We start from the raw sequence: 24,525 nt of genomic DNA on the forward strand, positions 1-24,525 counted from the left end.
TGTCTGTTGGGCTGCAGTTTGCCATGTTATGATTTGAGCATCATTTTTATGCTAAATGCAGTACCTGTGAGGGTTTCTGGACAATATCTGTCATTGTTTTGTGTTGTTAATTGATTGATACATATATTTGCAAAAAGCAAACATATTTGTCCACTCCCATGTTGATAAGAGGATTAAATACTTGGCAAATCTGCCTTTAAGGTACATTTTGAACAGATAAAAAAAGGTACGATTAATTTGCGATTAATCATGGACAATCATCACGAGTAAATATTTTAATCGCTTGACAGCCCTTATATATATATATATATATATACACATATATACACACACACACATATATATATATATTTATATATATAGATATATATATATATATAATTTGGCACAGAGAAGTACTCGTATCGGTACTCGGCATCGGCGAGTACCCAAATGTAAGTACTTGTACTCGGTCTGAAAAAAAGTGGTATCGGTGCATCCCCAGCGGTAGCCCACACAAAACGGACTGGGTTGTCTTATTTCACAGTTTGTGCGTTGGTAGGAACCCCGCATACCCAAATGCATGAACACACTGAAAAAATGTGTTATTCCATGACATGTTTCCTTTAATGTTCCATGTACACCAGGAACAGTAAACTAGCACACAGTTTACCATCCAACATTTGCTTTACAAATGTGAGTTTTTACTCGAGCTCAAAAGACCTCAGTAAACAAATGCCCCCCGCCCGCTAAAGCAGCTGCATCTAAATCAAAGTAAAAGTATAGAGTCGCCCCACACAGCTCCGGGGGTAGAATGAAAGCCTTTAATGGTGGTGGTGGTGGTGGATTTGTCAGCTGAAGCGCCCTGGAAATGATCATTATCTCTGCTCATGGCTGCCACATGAAAGGCCCAGCATTTCTGGCAGAAACCACTTAGGGCTGGTGTTTTATATTTGCTGGAGGATATGTCTCCTCTGATAAGCCGCCAGTGTGTATATCATGATTCCACGCGGCAATTAGGCAAAGCTGATAAAGGTTTGGGAAAGGTGCGGAGATCAGTTTCCTGCAATTGAGTTTTACTGTCGCTTCATCTGCTCACGTGCACGGTTTTATTGCATTTGTCACCGCTGACGAAGATGTTCATATGACAGACTTTGCTTTAATGGTAAAAGAGTGATCAAAGAAATGTGTGAGTTGCAGGAGGTGACTGATGTTCTGTCTTGTCTTATTCATGTGGAATTGTTGCACGCAGTCTCTGGTCTCAGGACCTCTGTATCTGTCACCTGGCAACGAACTTGTTGCCTGGATACAACACGCCGTTTCTTATTTCCATTGGATCAAACGGAACCGGGGTTGAAAAGACTTGGTTCTGTGGACGGAGAGGGAGGTGCTGCATGATGTCAGCATTCACAGAGGTTGTCAACAAATAAATGTGTGCAGCAGATTAGCATTATTTTGACAGACGCCGCATCTCTTTGAGCATCTGCTCTTTGAGATCCGTCCACAATCATGGGAGCCGTTTCATGGATGAACGGCTCACCGCCTGGTATGTCACAAATCAGGAAATCAGAGGAAGCTGTTCAAAGAGTTTTTCCTTCCTCTGATGATCACACGAGCCGAAGTAATCTAAGTTTATCGGTGCACTACTGCTGACCCATCAGAGCTAATCTTGGAGACGTTGACAGAAAGCCACCACCACAATTAGACAACAGATCCATGATCCGGCACAGAGAGACGGTGTAATTTTCAACGTGTCTCTCTCTCTCTCACACAGTAACATGTCTTCTTCATCTGAGCTACTGCCAGAAGAACAGCAGTAAAGGTGAGTTAGATAACATCATTAGAGGACTATTGAGGACAGGCAGTGACTCATCACTTTCACCTAAACAAAGGTGACCCAGTTGGGAGGAGAAACCAGACGACGGATCGCATTCATAAAGTGTGTCAGCTTTGGGGATGATGTCACTTCAGTCCAAGGACTCCTATTGTTAATGAGGAACGTTTTGCACATGGCTTATGCACAACTCACCATCAAAGTTTTCCATTCGTTGTAATTAGGGCTGTCAATCAATCGGAAAATTTAATTGCGATTAATCACGATTGTCTATAGTTAATCGCAAATTAATCACACATTTTTTATCTGTTCAAAATGGAGCTTAAAGGGAGATTTGTCAAGTATTTAATACTCTTATCAACATCTATAGTCTAGATAACGCCCAAAAAGCTTAAAGACAGAACGTGCTATTGTTAAATCATTATTCTGTTTTTTTACAAATATCACAGCCTTCGTCTGAACATTTAATTCTTCAGGAAATGTTTGTCCTGTAAAATAATATTCTGTATATCAAAAAAGCAGATTCAGAAAACTCTTCAGAAAAATTGTATTTCATGTCATGACAAACAGTTCATTAATTATTTTACAAAAAGGACCTGATCATTGTATTGATAAATTATAGCACCCCGTTCTCACCTACATAGTTTATACAGTATGTTCATACGGATTATGAGGCGCGGTGCAAAAACGCTGGTGCTGCGCCGTTATGAGTCATCTTTATGAATCTCCCAGAGAACCTGAAATGGAGATGGCATAAAAGAGTAGCGGAAGTTTGCGAGAAGTGCCAGTACACAAAAGAAGTCACGGTACGCCAAAGAGGAAAATATAGAAGTGCCGGTACTGCGTCCCGGTGACTTCGAGCACTGACCTTTATAGTTGTGAAGGTATTTTCTTGAGCCTGGAGTTTACGGCTTGTCACAATCTTTGTGAGTTCCTGGATCAAATAAAAAAACTAATTTGAACAGCTGAGTGAGCTGAGATGGTTGTCAATAAAGGCAAACACAACTAAAAACTACTTCCAAAAAAACACATCAGAAGATATTAAAGATATTAGTGGCGGAGTCCGCCATTCGATGGATTCTGATTGCCTACCAAAGCACAGGGGATTCATTTTCAGGATTCATTATTCAGAAAATCAACATGGAAGTGGGCAAGTATGCTGCTTTATGCAAACGTATGTATATATTTATTATTGGAAATTAATTAACCGCACAAAACAATGACAGATATTGTCCAGAAACCCTCACATTTACTGATACCAGTATCTTCACTCTGGCTTTAAAACGGAGCCAACTACAACCTAGAAATCGCAAATTGCTTTAATGCGTTAAAGAAATGAGTGGCGTTAACTTTGACAGCCCTGGGAGGAGAGTGTGCGGAAGCTCCAGGAGAGCAGTTAGCTCAAAGGCAGCCAGCGCAGATCCCCAAGCACCGGGGGTCTGACTCTGGGGGACGCCCCGACTCCCTAACGAATCAGCAAACTTCCTGTTGTTGCCGTTACACAGGTTAGACCCAGCGGCAGTCTGCGGAGACTCCCAGCACTGGGGTTTGCACTGGCTGTGTGCTAGTTACCACAGCTAACCGCTAACTGAAGGTCCGTCTCCCGGAGCCGCCGCCTGCCCTCCTCCTGGTGAAGCAGTCTCCTGGAAGGATGAAACAAAAATACAAGTTGTTTTCTGCCACTTTGGATTTAATCCAATACACAAACTATTAAAATGTACACCAACCCTGTAAAAAAGAAAAAGAAAGAAGAAGTCCTGATATGCAATGTCACAAGCATTCCTGAGTTGTTAATCCTTGTACTTGCAAAACAAATGAAATCTGAATGAAGTCTTTTTTCTTTTTATTATTATTCCTATTTTTTGCATTGTTGTGAAGCAACAGCTCAAAGGATGTGACAATCTAATCAAATGAAGCATGAAATTGATCATCGGCTGACAAGAAATCCACACATTCAGTTTAAATTAAGTGCCATCCTTTCAAGCCGAGCATGAAATTAATCGTAGTGGCCGGAAATAAGAGGAAGTGGGAAATAATAATTGTAATGTCTTTTTCTGACAATAACAGCTTATTACTTATTACACAAGCTGAAATATTGATAAATCCTTCAAAATATAGCCCATCTATTTTCTGTTTCAGCCTTTATCATAAAGCTGGTTCACAAATAATTCATGTGGTCAGTATGGCGGGGTTGTGTGGCCGTCACGGGGAAAAAAATGCAGTTTTAAGTTGATGATGTATTTGTATTTACGGTAAAAAGTAGCTCGTCGTGAAGGAGGTTAAATAACGCTCCAAACTTACGCTTACATTTTGGCGAGGAATAACTGTCATGTCCATTTTCAAAGGGGTCCCTTGACCTCTGACCTCCAGATCAGTGAATGTAAATGGGTTCTCTGGGTACCCACGAGTCTCCCCTTTACAGACATGCACACTTTATGATAATCACATGCAGTTTGGGGCAAGTCATAGTCAAGTCAGCACACTGACACACTGACAGCTGTTGTTGCCTGTTGGGCTGCAGTTTGCCATGTTATGGTTTGAGCATATTGTTTTATGCTAAATGCAGTACCTGTGAGGGTTTCTGGATCAATATCTGTCATTGTTTTGTGTTGATAATTGGTTTCCAATAATAAACATATACAAACGTTTGCATAAAGCAGCATATTTGTCCACTCCCATGTTGATAAGAGCGTTAAATACTTGACAAATCTCCCTTTAAGGTACATTTTGAACAGATTTGCGATTAATCACGATTAAATATTTTAATCAATTGACAGCCCTGAAGATAATATTTATTCTTGTACTTTACTCTTACACTATCCCTCCATGTTGTGACAAATACCACTGTCAACATTTGAAGATAATTCTACAGTTGGAAGTTGTTCTGCAAGAGAGTCAAAATCTAAATAAACACGACAAATTAAGAGTTTAGTGTGTCTTTCCGTTGTGTTTTGCACAGTTGTGATAATGAGTGAGTTCTTTTTCTCTCAGAAATGAGAAACAGCTTGTGATGCTTGTTGCTTAGGTACAGTCTTCATCTCTAGGTTTCTGTCCTTATTCATCTTCGCTGTCAGTTTAACATGAAATAGCTAAATGATTTAAAGATAAGAAGAACCTAATGGGTTTGATGTACATTGGGGAACGGGTTTTGGTTGATATTGATTAAGCAGGGAAGAGTAAGTATAAGCTAAAGCACAAAGTCACTTTGTCCAAATGTAGCTCCCAATGCCACTGGTTTCCTTTCATACAGCCCTTGATGAACTATAACTGGCATCTTTTTTGAAGCGTTCTCTTTTCAGTGATGTTCCTCACGGCTTGACGTGGGTGGCCTTTTTTAGTCTCGGTTAAGCAGCCAACTATGCCAGCACTATTTATGACTATCTCCTTACAAAGCTTCCAGCGTGTATGACGTGATTCCAAACAAAAGCTCGCTGTCATTATTCAGACGTACAGTGGCTTAACACTTCTGCTGTGACGTGGGACGACCTTGATTAGACTTTCATAGAAAAAGAAAGTCTCTTTATTTATGACAAACCAAATGTGAGTGGGTGGTTAGAGGTAGGTGTAGCTCAGTGGGCAGAGCGAGGTTAGAAGTTAGCTATTTTTCTGTTTCACTGTTTTTCCATAATGTCACCTTTATCAGTGCTTGAAGTGGAAAAAAATAAGTGCCATTGCCCTTATTCACATGTTGTATATACATGTATTGTACATGTTATACTGTGTCAGTCATAATCAGTTTTACTGTGTCGGTCATAATCCAATTTGAAGGCATTACTTTTGTGACATGGCGTGATATGAATATGCTAAATTCTAAGGAAAGTAAATACTATAAAGCAACTTAAATATTGAGAACAGAAAAAAAGCCCTGAGACTGAATGTACATTTTAGAAGACCTGGCTAGTTGTGTAATGTAAAAATGTAAATACAATAACACTGAAATGAATACTACCTGTTCATTTTACATTTTAATAATTTGACTCAGTCTCATATTTTGTCGTCAGAGAGACATTGGTTTATCTCTAGAGTCAGTTCTAAAGTTGTAGTTGTGGTGGTGTTCTTCTAATATTTTGTCTATACTCAAGGATAAAAACATTCTTAACACCTCTGATTTCCAGTCACACCAGCTGCACATCAGCCATTCTGTATCTGGGAGTTTGCTTTCTCTACGCTCTTATGTGTGTAGAGGTGGTGGAGGGAATGTGTGAATGGGTATGGATGTGTGAGTGAGCTTCTCACAGTTATCTAAAGACCATTCGCCGCGATCAGCGCTACAGCACACACAGGATAATTTCTCTGTGAAAGACGATCAACGCGGATGCGACAGTGCAGGACAAGACATGTCAATGAAGGAGGAAGCCTCGCCAAGTACACAGAGTGACGGATTGCCCCGAGAACACCATTAACTGCCCATTTCAGAGCTGAATGAGGGATCATTTGCATACAAATAGTGTGCTTATATGAATCAATGATGGATGAGCACACCAATATAGACTCCCATCACTGTGTCCACTTTTTTTTCTGCTTGAAGGACACAGCGTCAGGAGAGTCGCATGGCAGAAAAGGTCTAAAGCTGGGGACGCACCAAGCCAACATCAAAGAACGACCAAAGCAACCAGTTGCATCGCCTCACGTCGCCATTATCTTGGCCACTCTAACACGCTGCAAACTACCACGTACGTTTTGCGCCTGTGTGAGATGAAATAACTCTCTACACCAGCAGGCGGCGGTAGTCTGTATTCATCATTCAAAAATGGAAACCGGAAGACGGCGGATATACGAGCAGTTGTTATGATACGTACGTGAAACAAAACTGCATTTACCTGTATTTATTTCCATTTTTTATTTTGATATGTGATAAAAGTACCATCCCATTCTAACAGTATCCAGTATGTTTAGTGTGTTTTAATCATATCAACATATTGGTAAGGTGTCCCCCCCCCCCTCCAGTCTACTGACATCTCTCTTTACAAGCTGCTCTCCGCTAAATGTTTTGGCTCGGACCGAGTGGCGTTGTCCTCGAACTGGATGGCGAGCTCATTAATCTGCTGGGTGACATCGCCACCCTCTGTCGTTCCTCTCTGTCCCTCACATAATGGGCTTCTATTATGTCCACCAGTGTGTAATCGCCCAGACTCTCAGACCACTAGGATTGCTTTGGTCCCAGCGTGGCCTCCGTAATGCTCCAGGCGCTGCACATGTCTCACACATCAGGGAGAATATAGGTCGCTGATAATTCATACTGTGAGACGGCACGGCAAAAGAAAAGTTCTGGGTTTCCAGTCTGTCTGGAGTTCACTGTGACCTGTAAGACGGTGCCTTTTTGACAAAATTAAAGTTTCAATCAGAGTTTGCTATTAAACCCACAGCCGATGAGAATATTGATATTATTTCTATGTGTTCTGTAGCATAGCCTGGTTCCATACATCTGAATCGCTGCCCAAATCTCAGATTTTTTCAGTGATTCAAGTAGGTCAGTAGTTGTGCTCATTAACGGTTGTTAGGAATGGATAGAAAATAGCCACAAAAATGAATCAACTCTTAAATCTGCATATTTCTTCCACCGACATGACAACGTTAACTACTCCGACTGTAACAGCTGCTATAGCGAGGCCAATCAGTGTTTTTTGTATACTTTATAGACCGTGTCAACACCAAGGTGCATCACCTCAACAGGTTTGTAAAGACAGTCCAGAGGTCTTCATCCAAAGGAACCGCTCCCTATTAATTCCAGCGAGGGAGAGAGGAGCGCGCAAAGTAAATCTACATGTTCAACACGATTAAGGAATCATTTTTCATATGAATTGCTCCTAATCTGTGCGACTCCTCTGTTTAACATTAATTGGCTCATTAAATCACTGCCAGCAGGCTGACACCAGTGTGAGATTAATAAGCTCCACGTCTGTGATGTGGAGAAATCCTCACAGCGTCGGAGCAGCTGCAGTTTGGATGGATGGATGAGGAATGCAGGTATAAGAACGCCTCTAAATTAACTTTTAAGCACACTCATCATTAATTAATCTCGAATAGAAGCGTTGGAAAGTGTGAGGTTAGAGAAATATTGTTCTTTTCAACAAATGAATCACTGGTCTGTGCTAAAAATAGCCAGCAGAGCAAGCACATTGGTCTACAAGGAAGGCAGATTAGCAGCTATATTAGTCACTGGGTCTCTCCACTACAGTCACAAGTGCTGCTGATTGCTTTTGTTTCCTCCCCCGGAAAATTACTAAAAGCCCATAACAGCGAGTAGGTACACTGTATTACTTTAGCTGGGGGTTGAGTGAGAGCACTGCTTCATTATCTTAGTTAAACTGTCACTCGTTCCACACAGAGGATAAAATATTAATATTATGAAGATTGGGAGAACATTTTTAAATTACATTAAAGGGATTGTTTTTATTGTGTCATTTAAATTTTGACGACTCGATGAATAACTCCACTCCACTTGTATCATGTTTTCTGTCTGATAACTTTGATGTCATCAGTGCTGCCTTTGACTGAACTTGAGACTTTAATCCTAATGCAGAAATGCGCTACTGGTTGCATTGTGGGACACAATACTCTTCTCAACATGGGAGTGGACAAATATGCTTCCTTTATGCAAATGTATGTATATATCTAATATTGGAAATCAATTAACAACACAAAACAATGACAGATATTGTCCAGAAACCCTCACAGGTACTGCATTTAGCATAAAACAATATGCTCAAATCATAACATGGCAAACTGCAGCCCAACAGGCAACAACAGCTGTCAGTGTGTCAGTGTGCTGACTTGACTATGACTTGCCCCAAACTGCATGTGATTATCATAAAGTGGGCATGTCTGTAAAGGGGAGACTCGTGGGCAAGTTTGGAGCGTTATTTAACCTCCTTCGCGACAAGCTAGTATGACATGTATTCTTTAGGTTTTCTAGTTTCATGTGATACCAGTATCATCACATCATCTAGCTTTAAAACTGAGCCCGCTACAACCTCCGAAAGATCAATTGCATTAATGCGTTAAAGAAATTAGTGGTGTTAAAACAAATTTGCATCTTATGCAGCAGTATAAAGAAACACATTCTGAAATTAAAAGATACTAGGGGATATTGGGTTTCGGGGGTCCTCCCTCAAGAAAATTTTAAGGTTCTTGACTTAAAACTATTTTCAACAGAGCAACCAATATTGTCTTTCATTAGAGCCTCTGTGCCTGGAAAATTACTGCATCTTTCAAAATTGACACCCCCAGATCACAGTGTAGATATTCCTTTAAAAAAAGTTTCAAAGGCTGAGTAGTACTCATTATGGCTGTAAACTGACATCATGTAGAGTGCCCTTTAATTTGTAGTGTGAAACGGAGGTAAGATAAAGAACTGTTGGCATTAGAACTACAGTAAGATCATTCTCTGTAAATGCTTCAGCTCCATAACATATGACCCATCAGAGATAAACAGTGACCTGACAGCCAACACTGCTTGCGTGTCAGTTGCCAATGGAGAATGTGTTTGGTCAGACATTGCAGTTAGAGTGGAAGCACATTGTTAGAACCATCCCATAATTACAATTGTGCTCATAACCAATCAGTTTAGTGAGATTACATCTGCATATTTCCATAACGGAGGCTGCTTTATAACAGCGAGACCATTCACCATCCAACACACTGCGAGAATAATGTTGAATGAAATGCATCTGCATATCTAGTTTAGCATGAAGCGGAATCATGTTGTTGGCTCATGTGTAAATAATCTCTAACTAAAATCAGTAGAAATATCCTCTTTAGGGTCACGTGGGTGCTTTTAAAATCTCTTCTTCCCGTGGCTCAGTGGTTTTGTGCTGCACGCTCTACATATTTCCAGCGTTCCACATACAGAGCACAGTGTGTTTTATATCAACATATTCATAATGCATAAATTACCATCAAAATACACATCCTGAGGCGAGCGGGGAAAGTTTGGAAGCGGGAAAAGTGGGACTGCCTATTCTGTACATCAGACGAGCGTGACATGTACCGTTTCCATTCAAAAAGATGTAGAGGTTTAAAACTGGGATTTTCCTCTAAAGAAACAATCATGACAAAATGATTACTGGGATGAATATAAAACTGTGAATAATAAGGTCTGAAGTTGCGGGGTGGAGCTGCAGGTTTGAAGTGGCGGCGTGGAGCTGTAGGTTTAAAGTGGCGGCGTGGAGCTGTAGGTTTAAAGTGGCGGTGTGGAGCTGTAGGTTTAAAGTGACGGTGAAGAGCTGTAGGTTTAAAGTGGTGGCGTGGAGCTGTAGGTCTAAAGCGAAGGCGTGGAGCTGCGGGTCTAGAGCAGCGGTGTGGAGCTGTAGGTCTAAAGTGGCGGCGTGGAGCTGCAGGTCTAAAGCGGCGGTGTGGAGCTGCAGGTCTAAAGTGGCGGCGTGGAGCTGCAGGTCTAAAGTGGCGGCGTGGAGCTGCAGGTCTAAAGTGGCGGGTGGAGCTGCAGGTCTAACGTGACATCGCGGAGCTGCAGGTCTAACGTGACGTCGTGGAGCTGCAGGTCTAAAGTGGCGGCGTGGAGCTGCATGTCTAAAGTGATGGCGTGGAACTATTGGCACTGCAGCGCTGCGATTGGACGCACCTCCTTTAAACCTGCTTCAGTGATGTAGCTCCCTTAGTCTCGAGGAGCAGAGTGGAAAATCCAAAGTGACTGGAATTATGTAAAGTAACACACTACTGGCTTTTTATAGAAAGGGACCGCCTCCCGTCGGCATGGTAACTGGTCGCCGTAATTGGCCCCCCATTCCTGGTGGCGTGAACCGAGGCTTTCCTCCCTTCACTGTCGTGCGTGTGCGGTTCTGGATAATCGAGGTGTTGACAGAGAGGTGAACGGATTCGGCTCCACAACAGGCTAATCAACACACACACATTTCACTTTCACCTCCTCATTGTTAATGGAAGCCTCTCTTTATCCTCTCTATCAGCAGTGCTGACATTTTATTTGGCCTGCTTGTCTGATGGCATCAGCTTAAACTGCCTGGATAGTCGCGTTCTTATCAACCTGTGACATGTTTTTATTTGTCCTTTGAACAGCAGATGACCTCAGAGTGTCCCAAATTTCATTTGTGCCCCATCTGATATATTTCTAACCAGCATAAAGCAACCCTTTTTGTTGTGCGTTGATCTGGGAAATCCTCATGTTGAAGCATGTGACCCACATGCGACTTGTATTTTTAAACACTCACAGACTCATTCGCTGGCGTTGCCATGACAATAAGTACATCTTTTCACCTGAGACAGCTGCGTTGTTGTACTTTTGGCTCCGTGGAGGACGATGGGACACAAGAAAGACAAACAGTGATTTGATTGGTATTTGGGGAGACGCATCAGCTCCGTTAAACGCCAAGTGGGATGTGACAGAAACCAGCTGAGCTCCAGAAACAGATGTGATGTCTGCTGTTATTGTCACTCGCCTTTAGAGCGCTGATGTCAGGTCGCATTGTTACCAGACACGGATTACGACAGGGAATGGTTATGAATGAGGTGTGAACGCAGTCTTATTCACACTGCCTTTCCATTGCATGTGTCTATCTGTGATTTAAACACCTTCTTATACACACTCACATGTGTAGGTGACAGGTGATCTTGCTTCTTGTGCATCACGTACCTGAAAATCTCACACTAACGACGCCGTCACAACCTTCAGCGTCTCTTTAATCCCGTCTGCCAGCAGCTCTGCACGCGTTCATTACTGCTGCACAGAGCACATCTGAGAACTCAACGCTGATACACCACACAATATGAAAATATGCAAGCCTACGAAGCTTCAGTGTGTCATTAAAGAACAACAGTGTGTGCTTTATTTTGTGTCAACAGGTCATGAATATCATGTTATCACAAAATATATAAGGGCTGGGACGATACGTCTATCTCCTGATTCGATACTATCATGATACTTTGGTGCCGATTCGATATGTATTGCGATTTTTAGGTTGTAGCGGGCTCAGTTTTAAAAGTAGAGTGAAGATACAGCCCTAATTCATATCCATAACTGTGGGGGAGGAAATGAAGCCTGTGAACATGTTAACAATTTCACGATGAATGAGATTTGTAAAACAGAACCATGTGTATGCACGGCTTTATAAATGTGATGAAAGGAATGTGTATACAGTGTTTTAGATATGAGTTCTAGGTCCCTCCAACCAGAAAAATAAAATGCACATATTGCCACAGAAGACACAATAACATTCTGGTATCTTGTTTCCTATATGCATCTTTACAAAAATCCACCGCAGCAACAATAAAGCAACACTTCCACCTACGAACCTGAGCAGCACACGTTAGGACGGTGACCTCTCTTCCCCTTCCCTCCTCCTCAGTCCTCTCCTCTCCAGATTGCTTACCTCCTATCAGCGCCTCGCAAAAAACTCACTTGTAATCTCACTTTTCTTCATTTCCTATTTTGCTTGAAGGCTGCTGTTGCATGACTGATGAACGCCGACTTGCAGCAGCGCAATAAAAAGGTGCATGATGCAAATGACACGGCCTCTGCGTAACGTCGTGATGTCTTCGTGTCTGTACCTCGTGGCATTTTAACCTGTTTTTTGTCATTTTAAAAATAGTTTGAAGCCACATATTAATGTGTTTCTAAAGGAATGAATTGCATTCAGGACACATTTCCACTGGGATCCTTCGTATGATTTCACAGTTGACCTTGTGGAGTAGGTGTGAGGCGTACAGCAGATCTGCCTCGGGGCTTTCGCATGGAGCTGCGATGCAGTCATGTCCATAATTATGGTAAACATCACTGTAGTGTAATATCACAACATGACACTGAGTCACATAAGTGGCACATCTATCATCTTTGCATGATGTATGACTTCGCAGCCTGCAGCTCCAGCCAGGACACACACACAGAGCTTTTTAATGCTCTCACAGATGAATGCACCACTGAAGCTATTACCACCCATCAGTATCATCAGGGTTCTCCCTGCCGGCTGACACTGGACCTGTAGTTTGGAGATGAAGAAGGAAATAAGGGATATTTTGTACCAATACTTTAAATCGAAATATCTGAAATCTAAATATTTGGGCTGTCAATCGATTTAAATACTTAATCCTGATTAATCGCAAATTAATCACACATTTTTTTATCTGTTCAAAATGTACCTTAAAGGGAGATTTGTCAAGTATTTAATACTCTTATCAACATGGGAGCGGACAAATATGCGGCTTTATGCAAATGTATGTATATATTTATTATTGTAAATCAATTAACAACACAAAACAATGACAGATATTGTCCAGAAACCCTCACAGGTACTGCATTTAGCATAAAACAATATGCTCAAATCATAACATGGCAAACTGCAGCCTAACAGGCAACAACAGCTGTCAGTGTGTCAGTGTGCTGACTTGACTATGACTTGCCCCCAAACTGCATGTGATTATCATAAAGTGTGCATGTCTGTAAAGGGAAGACTCGTGGGTACCCATAGAACCCATTCACATTCACTGATCTGGAGGTCAGAGGTCAAAGAACCCCTTTGAAAATGGCTATGACAGTTTTTGTTGTCTGTCGTCTTCACCAGGCCTCGCTCGCAAAAGAGTTCCTTCATCTTCAACACAAGCAGAACAAGTGAAGGAAAACTCAAATATATCAAATGTGTAGATTCTTGGTGAAAGGAATGAGGATATTAAACCCTGTAGGTGTCCTGCTGCTCTCCTCATCACATCGGTCGGCCTACGTCACCACGCTCCAGCTGTAATGGGAGAACTGTAATGGGAGAACGGCGAGTGGAGTAATAGTAGAGGCAGCCGCTGGAACAGAGCGTCTGCTAAATGCTGTGAAGTGAACTGTTGGGATAATAATGATCTATCGGGCTCGGTCTTCACACGGAAGCGGCAGGTAATGAAGTAAAGAGATTTAAAGAAGACCTTCAGATGACTTCCACAGCAGGAGACGCGAGGTAATGGAGCTAGATTAAGCAGTAAAACAGAAGCGTGTGCGGTGGCGGAGACGGTGGCATTTGCTTCCCAGGAGTCAACAAGTGATGAGCGGTTCTTGACAACGCTGCAAGCAGCACTTCCTTAGGGCCAAGCAATCAGCACGCCCTAAACGGCCACGCGCTTCAAACGGGCACGAGCCCCCCACTAGTTAAAAAAATTCTGATTGCTAAAAAAAAAAAATTGGCTACAAATACAGGCCTGGAGTTAAATTAAACAAAATATTATCAATTTAATGAAATCACAATATCGGTCAGAAAAATAATAGATATTTCCTCAAATGGTTCAGTTCAACCATGTGCTGAGATTACCGGCAAAAGTGTCAGTTACAGGTCGCCGTAGCTGAAGGGAACAGGATGAAGTGGGGAGCTGAGGGTCAGTGTCAGAAATAGCATCAGGTTGTATAACGTTCACACAAGGAGACGTCTCTTTGCTCTAATCACAAACAAAGTCACATCTACAAGATCAGGTAGTAACACAATTATCTTCAGAGGACGCTATACAGCACATATAGCTTTCTCATTCACACACACAGATGACTCTCTTTGACCTCTTTGTCCTCATAGAGAGGACACATTATAATGGGCCTTGTCCTTCCTCGTGACATTTCAAACAGCCCGTCCTTTTTTCAGCTGTCCAGTAGAGTAACCCCATATTTGTAGTCGCTAAGGTAAGTCACTCACATTGCCAAAATACCAAAGTCTCTGTGTCGTAAAATCAGTACCAGTATGAATACTCCAGTGATCTAAAGTGCAGTGTCATGTTTTTCTATGTTAAGAAACAACTGCGTGCCCTGCAAGCTCCGCTGCAACCGACAAGACTCAAAATTAATATTTCAAGCCACTTTTGGGAGGATTCTTTGGTGCCTCCACTGAGGCATTGTGTACATTTTAAATTAATAAAGTTATTATAGCATCTGTAATTTTTTTATGATAGGATAATTTGATGAAATGTTTTAACGCCACAAATTTTTTTAACGCATTAACGCAACTTGCTTTTTTTAGGTTGTCTGTCTGCAACTTTGTGTTCTTGCTGCTGACCGTCTTGGCCAGGTCTCCCTTGGAAAAAAGGTTCTTAATCTCAATGGGACTAACATGGTTAAATAAAGGTTAAATAAAAAAAAAAAACGGCTAAGGTTAAATGGCTCCACCTTCAAGGTGGACTCACCTCGAATTTTCTTTTAAGTGACAGGTCAGAGATATTTATTGTACTTTGAATGTGAAACCCAAGAAAACAGAAAATAGCTTCATCTGAAATCAAAGTCAGTGAGCCTATTTCCAGTCCTGTGACCGGGAGATTTCTCATATGATTATTGCTATACCACTCCGCTCGGTCGTGAGCGACCTCCTATTTCCACTGGTCGCTGATAGAGGTCAGCTGAGGTCAGACAGATAAGGTGGTTGCAGAATAAATTTGTCACGAATCTGAATTTTAATCCTGAGAACGTATCTGCAGTCCTGACATCCAGAGGTCAATCCATAGGAAGGGGGGGAGCTACACAAAAAAGCGTCTGCCCCTCAGCAGTCTTCTTCAAATATATGGAAAGGAAATAAATATCTGAGCCCAAACGCGTCAGGACACTTGACTTGAATTAACTGGTTCAGTCCAGTTTAATCTGGGTCTAAGATAGACTCAGTTCCATGAGCTTTGGGCAAGAGATCATTAAATTCATTAAATGCTGCAGTAGGGTTTGGTGGGAGTAAAACAGAATCCAGATCGTCTCCAGCTGGTGCATTTTGAAGATCAAACCTCGAAGACACAGATGACTGAAATAAGCTGGCAGAGAAGGTCACTGAGGCATTTGGCGTAACACATTATTATTTCAGCATGGATGGGAGAAATGAAAGAAAGCACTGATGACAGTATCACTGCTACAAAACCAGCCATTATCTCCATTAAATCCTCCCAGTGTGACCCGCTGTGTGTGCTGGTGGTAACCATGCCAGCCAGTATGGAGGATGGACTCTGCCAAGATCAAAAATGAATGAATAAATAACTAAATGACTTGATAAATAAATAAATATCATTAAATGCAGCAAAAACAATATTTAGCAATAAATGTAGTCATTAATTAATTGATCAAATGTGATTTTGTGATATTTCTGTTTTATTTGCTCTGTGTGTGTGTCCTGGCTGGCTCATTGGGCGCACGATGAGTCCACTCCCACTTTTCTGCCTCTACCTGTCATCATTTACATTTTGATAGGTCTCTGCATGTGATTACCACTGATTTCTATCAAGGTCAAAGCTGCAACACCTGAAGGAAGATGGGAGCGGAGAGGAAGAGAAGGAATCAGCGCTGATGGTGATGGAGGTGGAGGTGGAGGATGGGAGGGGACACAGATAGAGACGCCGCGTGAATGACTGAAAGGAGCGTGACGAGTCCGATTGGACGGGCAAAATAGAGAATGATCAGAGACAGGAGGAGATGAAACAGAGGGGTAAACGAGTGGGAGGGAGCGCAGCCACTGAACAATGGGCCCACACTGAGTGCAGTTTGAGGAGTATTGTGCCAAATAATGGCATGTGATTGAGGAAAGGTGCGCCATATAATTGCTGTTTTTGATGACTCAGACGATTGGAGACACCGATGCTATGTGTGAGGTGTGTGGGTCGTGATCGGGGATGCTGCTTTCCACTTTGCTCCAGTTAGTGAGGCGAGTTCTCAGCTATTTGAAAAAGCAACACCTACACAAAACAACAAATGACACAAAATGAATGCAATTCATACGGAAGTTTTGAAGAGAAGATGGTTACAACAAATCATTGGATGATAGAATATTAATTTATCAATCTGGATCCTGTCACCAATATTTCACAATGATCTTGGTAAAGCATGTTGAAGATTATGTACTGCTATTTGTAGGGATGCACCGATACCACTTTTTTTCAGACCGAGTACAAGTACTTACATTTGGGTACTCGCCGATACCGAGTACCGATACGAGCACTTCTCTGTGCCAAAAGACCCTCGTTAACAGCCAGCTGGAGGGTGTGAGCGACACTTGGCAGGCTGGGGAGTCCCGCATACGAGGCGGTGCGCCGTGACCGGCTCTAGGTCGGCTTGGAAAGGCTCGGGGTAAAGGTGGCTCGCGGCCGCAGCTTTACAGCGCTCCCCGCCTGGACCTCGCCGCACAGTGGACAAAACCTTGACAGACTTCAATCAATATGCCTTTTGAAGGCTGATATTGATGCCGTCTCCATGTTGAGAGCTGTGAGGAGGCAATAGATATGCTCTGAATTCCACATTGAGCACCTTTAAATCTAAATAAACTTAAATGGTTTAAGGTAATCGCTTTCCTCAAACAGTTTGAGTTGAACTAACTCATCAGGTTTTACAGTGTACTAATGTACAGCCACACTATTTTCATCAGTTAACACACACACACACATATTAGGTGAGAATGAGCTGCACATTCTCTCCGGTTTTCCACGTCGGTTTATGTGTGTTTTATTCCCGACGCTGCTGTTTAATCATTTATCGCTCCCTGTTGCACTTGATCGGAGACCCGCAATTATGTTTGTCAGTAGTGAATTTTAATACCAAAACCCACTTTCATCTAAATTTCTCTTACATAATCCTTTTCATATCCTCTTCTGCTTTGTCCTGAAGAGTGTGCCCTGTTGCCATGGTGATCTATGAGGGGACGGATGCCGTTTGAAGGGCAAATGGGGGGCAAAGGCCCAGCGAACGGCCTGAATCGAGAACACAGCTGACTGTATCCCTGTAGAGATCGACCCCGCGGCTCTCCTTCTGTCTTACCCTTCCTCCCTCTCTCTCTCTCTCTCTCTCACACACACTGAGTTGTCCAAAACTACACCTTCATGGTCCTAAAATAGAGACACCTACTTGGGTGATGGAGAAACAAAAAGAGAAGGTTTTCACCAAAGACGAATTGCCTCCGTCTGTGGAGAAAAAAGGAGGCCAGGAGCGATAGGCCCGGTCATCCCTACCCTCCCTCCTCCCTCCCCTAACCTCCACCAACTTGACGGAGTCTGAAGCTTCTCAATGGCAAACTCAAACTTCACCTCCAGTATGGAGAAACACAGCTAGCCAGCTAAGTTTGTTCTGCAAAAACCTACTTTGTTTTCCAGATTTCACTCCTGTTGACACACTTCAGCCATCCATGGCATTAAATTAGAGACATCCGAGCCTACAAACTGTTGTTTATGTCCCAGTACATTACAGAATGTAAACATGTTCTAGTAGAAACACAAAATATAAGTATGAACCTAAAAAATGAGCACGATATGGGACCTTTAAAGAAACCAAACGGTATTCTAGTACGCTGGAATCCTTCCCTTCAGGTTTTCGGTGTGTCATTTAGCTTGCGGTATTGGATTAAACTCAAATTAATTTAGCAATTCACAGATTATATTAGAACAATTCAATTCTAAAAATTAGATTTAAAAAAAGGGTCCCTCTACAAGACAAGGCCTCTAGATTAGGTAATAATGTCTGCGTACCTTAAGGCCCTTACCCTTTTCAGTTCATGTTGTGCATCAGTGTTGCATATTCCACAAACAAATTTGCAATTAATCAAATTACCATAAACAAATTACCACCGGGTGAAAGCTTTTAGGGCCTCTTGGGGTCTAGGCTCTCGGTCTGGTCCCGTTGGTAATCCAGTTTTTGTCCAGACTGCAGTTCCTGAAGTCACTTCCTGTTAGATTCTGACAATTTGATGGTCAGAAAGGCTGAAATGTTAAGAGGTTACACTGCAAGTGACACTGAGGAGTGCAGATTTCAGTCTCAAGTTTCACAATGAACCTGGTTTAAAGGGTGGGTCCATTACTTTTCTTTTAGATTTTTGAGGTTTTTATGTAATTCTGTATCTTCCCAGTGGTGCTCCTTTTGTATTCAAATCCAACATTCAAATTTTGGTCAAAGTAAGTGTGTTTTAGTGTCAAAACGGTATTTTCCCAAGCCCTTCTAGAAACGTATTCCCATGCGACCTGACGTAGGTTTCTGCAAGATAACACTGCTACATATACAGTATATATACAGCCTTATAGTCAGTGTATTAACGTTACATAGAGTAACTTAGATGGCGGTCTGTGTGCTTTTGAGAGACAGACAGGAGAACCGGCATGGAAGCATAGCAATGCACTGCTGTGAACGCCACGTTAGTTGGAATCTGAAAGTCCCACAATAACACGAACAAACTAACCGATCAATGCAGCGGTAGACCAGCAACTCCCGTGTTCTGCGAGGTAAAATTACTGTTTTTGTGAATGTAGTCTTGTGGCTTTGAAGACGGCTTCAGTTTCCCATCATGACAAAGGTTATATGGATGTATTTTTTAGCACTTTTACTAGTAAAGAAATGTTAAACGTTACTCTGGTTTACTCTCCCTGTGTATGATGTCATCAACATGTGCTGGCTCTGCAGCGTGAGCGTGCATGCAGATGAACAGCGCACGAGGTCTGCATGAGCTGCCGGCGTTAAACCACTGTTGATTTAACTTGAATAGAAGTTGGTTTATTTTATTTTTTGTTAAATATTGCTCTGCCTTGTATCTTGAGAACTGAAGCAGCGGGTCCTGAAGTTGCACTTTTTATAATTTTCCAATAAAAGGTGTATGTATTTGCCATTAATCGTTGTGTTTACTTGTTTATATCCATAATTCATTCATCCCTTATTCCCTTACAAGACTTTGAGGAATCCTGACCTGCTCTGTCCAGTATCCAGATATTTATTTCACTATTCCATATCAAATGCTGCAAACTGATAACAGCTTGATAGAGTTTAATGTCTGAATAAAGGAATGTATTTGTGTGCAATTACTTCAAATGTCACCTCTTCAACACAATTAAGGTTCAACAATGTCTTCAACATCTGTGATCATAAATACACATTAATTTTAATTCTTTAAACAGGGGCTCCTTTAAGGTCTGCAGTGGGAGACAGTTGTGTTGGAAGAGACCGGAGAAAAACCATCTGCCAGGTTTTATTTTCCTCATACTGACCAGGTGTGTGGACTCTACTCAATAAGCACGGTGTTTACTCAGAAGTCATAAACACCAACTGCTAAGCTGGCACTCCTCGTGACTCTCCTCCTGATCAAACACTGTTTCCATCAGTTCACAAAAACTAAACTTTGTTTGATTTATCTGCAAAAAAACACTGACTTTACTGTACATTCTGTTAGTGTATGGCAACATTTGTCCAAATATGAACTTAAAACCGGAGGAAAGGACTTCTTCTTTTTAACCTTTACAGATAAATAGCTCACTATGTGACTGTTCTCACCAGTATAAATAACTTCCTGTGTTTAGTTAATGGTTTATTTGTGTCAGTCCTACACTCAGAAAATATATGTCAGGCATGGTCGACCATGTATGTAATAGAAAGGTATTGAAGAATTGGCATGAAGGAGAGCCTAACCTCTGCTCACCATTCTTCAAACAGAAAACAATCTGAAAGGGGAGTGTGTGTGTGTGTGTGTGTGTGTGTGTGTGTGTGTGTGTGTGTGTGTGTGGGTAGATGGAGGAGCTCAGCCCCGACAGAGGGCAGAGAAGATGCTGCAAGAAACGTTAAAAGTCCAGATAAAACAACAGGTAACGTCAAATGGAAATTAATGGCTCAAAAACGCATGAAACAACGTATATAATGTATATTAAACGGGCTGCTTCATGTACATGAGAAGCAGGTAGAGTTGAAGTAAAGCAGCCACAGTAAAAAACAAATAAAAAATGTTCCCCACACAGCGTTTCCCTGGATATAAAAAGCCCGTCTTGTGTACTGTAAATGTGAAGGCTTGCCAGCCAACATTATGCCAGATGGCTTCCTCCTGAAGCATAGCTTAGCCATATGTCAATCCACAGTAATGACTCCCATCAGGTTAGCAGAAGGCAGAAAGGTTACGCGCTCAGCCATAGGCTTCAACCGCTACCACTATCTCCCTGCATCACAATTCAGATCTGAGAGACACTGGTGAGTCTGATATGACACACCTGAATGATTAAGACCTGGATTATGTTTATTTCATCATTACAATTATGCCCTGAAGCACTTACATTATGTAGAAATGAACCATTTCTATAAAGAATGACATCAAATATAGAAATTAGGGCTGTCAATCAATTAAGATATTTAATCGCAATTAATTGCACATTTTTTATCTGTTCTAAATGTACATTAAAGGGAGTTTGTCAAGTATTTAATACTCTTATCAACATGGGAGTGGGAAAATAGGCTTGCTTTTTGCAAATATATGTATCAATCAATTAACAACACAAAACAATAACAAGTATTGTCCAGAAACCCTCACAGGTACTGCATTTACCATAAAACAATATGCTCAAATCATAACATGGCAAACTGCAGCCCAACAGGCAACAACAGCTGTCAGTGTGTCAAGCCACAAGCGGTTCACGGCAACAACAGACAGTGAAAGGGATCTTTTGACAGTATATTGACATCATATCAGCAACATTACTATAGTTTCAATGTCTAGATATCTGTAGAATATGTCACAGACGTGAAAAAAAGTAAAAATGTATTTTGAAACAACACTTCCTGCTTCGGTTTCATAATAAAAACACTTTAGCATTTTTTCTGCGGACGGAATTCCTTCATTTGTTAACACAAGGCTTTTATTCTGAAATATTTACAGGACTGTGTTGTAGAAAATGCAGTGACTTGCACGGCTCCATGAATGAATATACAGTAGTACAGGATTTTAATTGTGGATTATTACCATTATTTACAAATTACCACCCGGTTCTTCACCTTTTTCTGTCTAAAATAAATATAAATGACATGTATAATGAAATTCAATGGCAATAATGGCATTATGAAAGGCAAACTCTATGTAGAAAGAAAGGGCTGGCAGCTGCAGCAGCAGAAACGCAGCAAAAATGGATTTTCTTCGCCAAAATGTAGCGCAAGTTTGGAGCGTTATTTAACATCCTTCGCAACAAGCTAGTAGGACACGGCTGGTACCGATGGATTCCTTAAGTTTTTTAGTTTCATATGATGCCAGTATTTTTACTCTAGCTTTCAAAATTGAGCCCGCTACAACCTCAAAAATATTGGCGACCCGTTGGAATTTTAAGAGGTTAATTAAAAATTGCAAGGTGTGTTTCGTTAAAGAAATTAGTGGCGTTAAAACGAATTTTGCGTTATTATCACATTAACTTTGACAGCCCTAATAGAAATACATTACTAATATAAACCTATATCTTGTCAGATGAGGTGATGAATGATATTTCTTCCTTTTGAAAGACAAATGCTGAGGAATGACGCTGTCCTTTAATCTGATTGATCAGATCAGGTCAAATGTTTGAGTGTCTCATTCGTCATGTCTCACAGAAAGACAAGGACGGTCATTTGTCCCATGTGTCTTATCTCCATCTCTACCCTCCGGTCCTCTGTACCAGATCTGCCATCAGCCGTTTGGCTTCAAAATGTCCGATTTTCACAGCGAGCGTGTGTTTGCATGGGAGGATGACTGGAAGGACTTCCATTCAGCAGCTCAGCGGAGATGAAAAGACAACATTTTCTATGGCTGAAGCTCTGCTGAAAGCTCCAAGGACGAATCTTTGTGCTGCGAGAGAAATTCTTGGCACCTTCAACTAAAGGTTAACGACTCAGATTCAATATGTCACGGTCTCCATGGATGCGAAGATAAAGACTTTTTTTTTATTAAAAGGTGTACAGTAACTTCACTTTGACTACAGCATATTTTTTTCAAGCAACTTTTCATCCTGGCAAATCGTCAGTTTGAGTAGAAAAGAACTCAGAAACCTTGTTGTTTTGTGTCGAACCTTTTTTACTTCTGTTAGAGCAAGCGACTAAAAATTAATCAAAATAATTTTTGATCTCTGGAAGTCAAAAGAAACCGGATATGCTTAATTTGCAACTGAAAGGCCCTCCAGTGTCAGGTTGAAGATGGGCGGGAATTACATAAAGTTATCAACATTTTAGACGTGCCACAATTGTGTCTAATGAAAATTGGAAAGACGGGAGCGGACACCAATTTGCGTCCGTGTGAGTTGAAAATATTTCAACCTACAGATGGTGTTAATGCACCAAGAAACGTCCATTTCACCACGGATATGAGTGACCTCGACCTCCAAGTTACCGCGATACGATAACGTTTCCTGTCTGTGACAGAGTTAGCATGCAGCTTTAGTGCATATTGTGTCGTCTCAAATGAAGCAATTATATTGATTCAGGTGTTAAAAATTCAATTAGAAAATTGTTTTTAAAAAATTGCGATACACAGGTGAATCTATTGTTTCCCAATCTAAACTTTAAGTTTGTTAAATATTACGAAATTAATACTGTTAATATTATTGCTCTTATGTTGAAACATTTAAGATGACATATACATATTGACTTGTGCAGGACTTTGACTTAACCTGGGACTTGATTGCCAACACCTGAGATTTCCTTGTGAGTTGCGAAGCAATGGTTTCACTCCACTTCTGTATAATTGTATGGTGTTCCAAAAACTTTGGGTTGGTTAATATATTCAAAACTCTCAAGCTGTTCTCATAAATACATGCAGGGCAGATCTGAAACAGCCTCCACCGAGAAGCCTGCGCTCCAGCCAGAAAGCATGTTTTCAGAGTCTGATTTAAAAAAAAACAAAAAAAACGAAATCTCCTTCATTCATTTTTCATTTGCTCTGAAAAGCCGGAACAATCTTTTGCAGCATTTAGAGTGAAACTGCCTCGGCAGTTGGCAGCTTCTTTGTGTTTCTGTTTCCCCCTTTCAGGATCCTTCAGAGCAGAGTCATCATTGCGTACAGAGAGGTTTGGTTCCTCTGCTTTTTGAGATGCCACCATTTTAGCACTGCGATTCACCTCTGTGCCTGTTGCCAAGCAACTCCTGACACTTTGGGGATGCGATGTGAATGCAGGAGCTTGCCGTGGTATTTCCACATTATTTTGCACCGCGCACCTTTAGGTTTTGATGACGTCCACACAGACTAACACATGCCCAGCCTATAGAAACCCTCCCCATAACTCCTCTCTGACTGAGAAAACAGATGAGAGAAAATAACTGGAGCAGCTTGAACATAGACTGTGGAGATGATGCAGCAAATAAAAGGACTAAACTTCCCCATTTTGGGTGTGACTGCCAAATTCATTAATACAAAAAAAGTTAGTTCAACATATTTTAATTTAAAAATCTTTCGCACTAAATTGGAATTAAACTTTTATAGGGATTGGTGGAGTTGTGAGTCTTCTTTATTAAAACAATTTCGCTGATTTCAATTTTAGGATCTAGGAAATGTTACCGGCTTATTAGTTTAAATCAGAAACTAGAACCCCATCAATACTCAATTTGTGAAGCCAATACTGATATCCATATTTGAGAATTTAAACTATCCAATAAAATGTCATCTAACATAATGTTTTTAACGTAAAGACACCAAACGTTTAGAATTCTTTAAATTTGGTTATTAAGGAATTGAGAGAAAGATTGTACTGAAACTGAACAAGATATTTTACACATATTATCGGTCAATAACTCAAAAAAATAAATTGCGAAAAAAGTGAGACTTTTGATGAAGTTGTATGCTGTTTTCTCTTTTGAAAAGAGGGAGAGAGAGACGGTGAATTTCCAAGTGCCCATCCTTCCGAATTTACATTTTCTAAGGACTTTTCCATGATGGCAGGAGTCTCCTATTCTATTATACACTTAGAGTTAAACATATTTCAACATCTTCTTGACACAGACGTGCCGGATTCACATCTGAACCGTCTCACATCCTCTGTGTTCTGTGTGAGTCTCTCTCTACATGCACTAT

The 24,525-nt window shown here is 41.2% G+C and overlaps 1 long non-coding RNA gene across 1 annotated transcript in view; it reads right to left on the reverse strand.

Moving 5' to 3' along the window:
• Positions 1-501: 501 nt before the first annotated feature.
• Positions 502-24,525, reverse strand: part of LOC119482378 — a 41,829-nt gene continuing 17,805 nt past the window's right edge. The window contains exons 2-3 of the long non-coding RNA XR_005205414.1: positions 2,682-2,747; positions 502-2,550 (exon numbers count right to left, since the gene is read on the reverse strand). This is a non-coding gene — a long non-coding RNA (uncharacterized LOC119482378). The remainder of the gene's footprint in view (positions 2,551-2,681; positions 2,748-24,525) is intronic.

This window comes from Sebastes umbrosus, chromosome 23, assembly GCF_015220745.1.
Source record: "Sebastes umbrosus isolate fSebUmb1 chromosome 23, fSebUmb1.pri, whole genome shotgun sequence".
Taxonomy (NCBI): Eukaryota; Metazoa; Chordata; class Actinopteri; order Perciformes; family Sebastidae; genus Sebastes; species Sebastes umbrosus.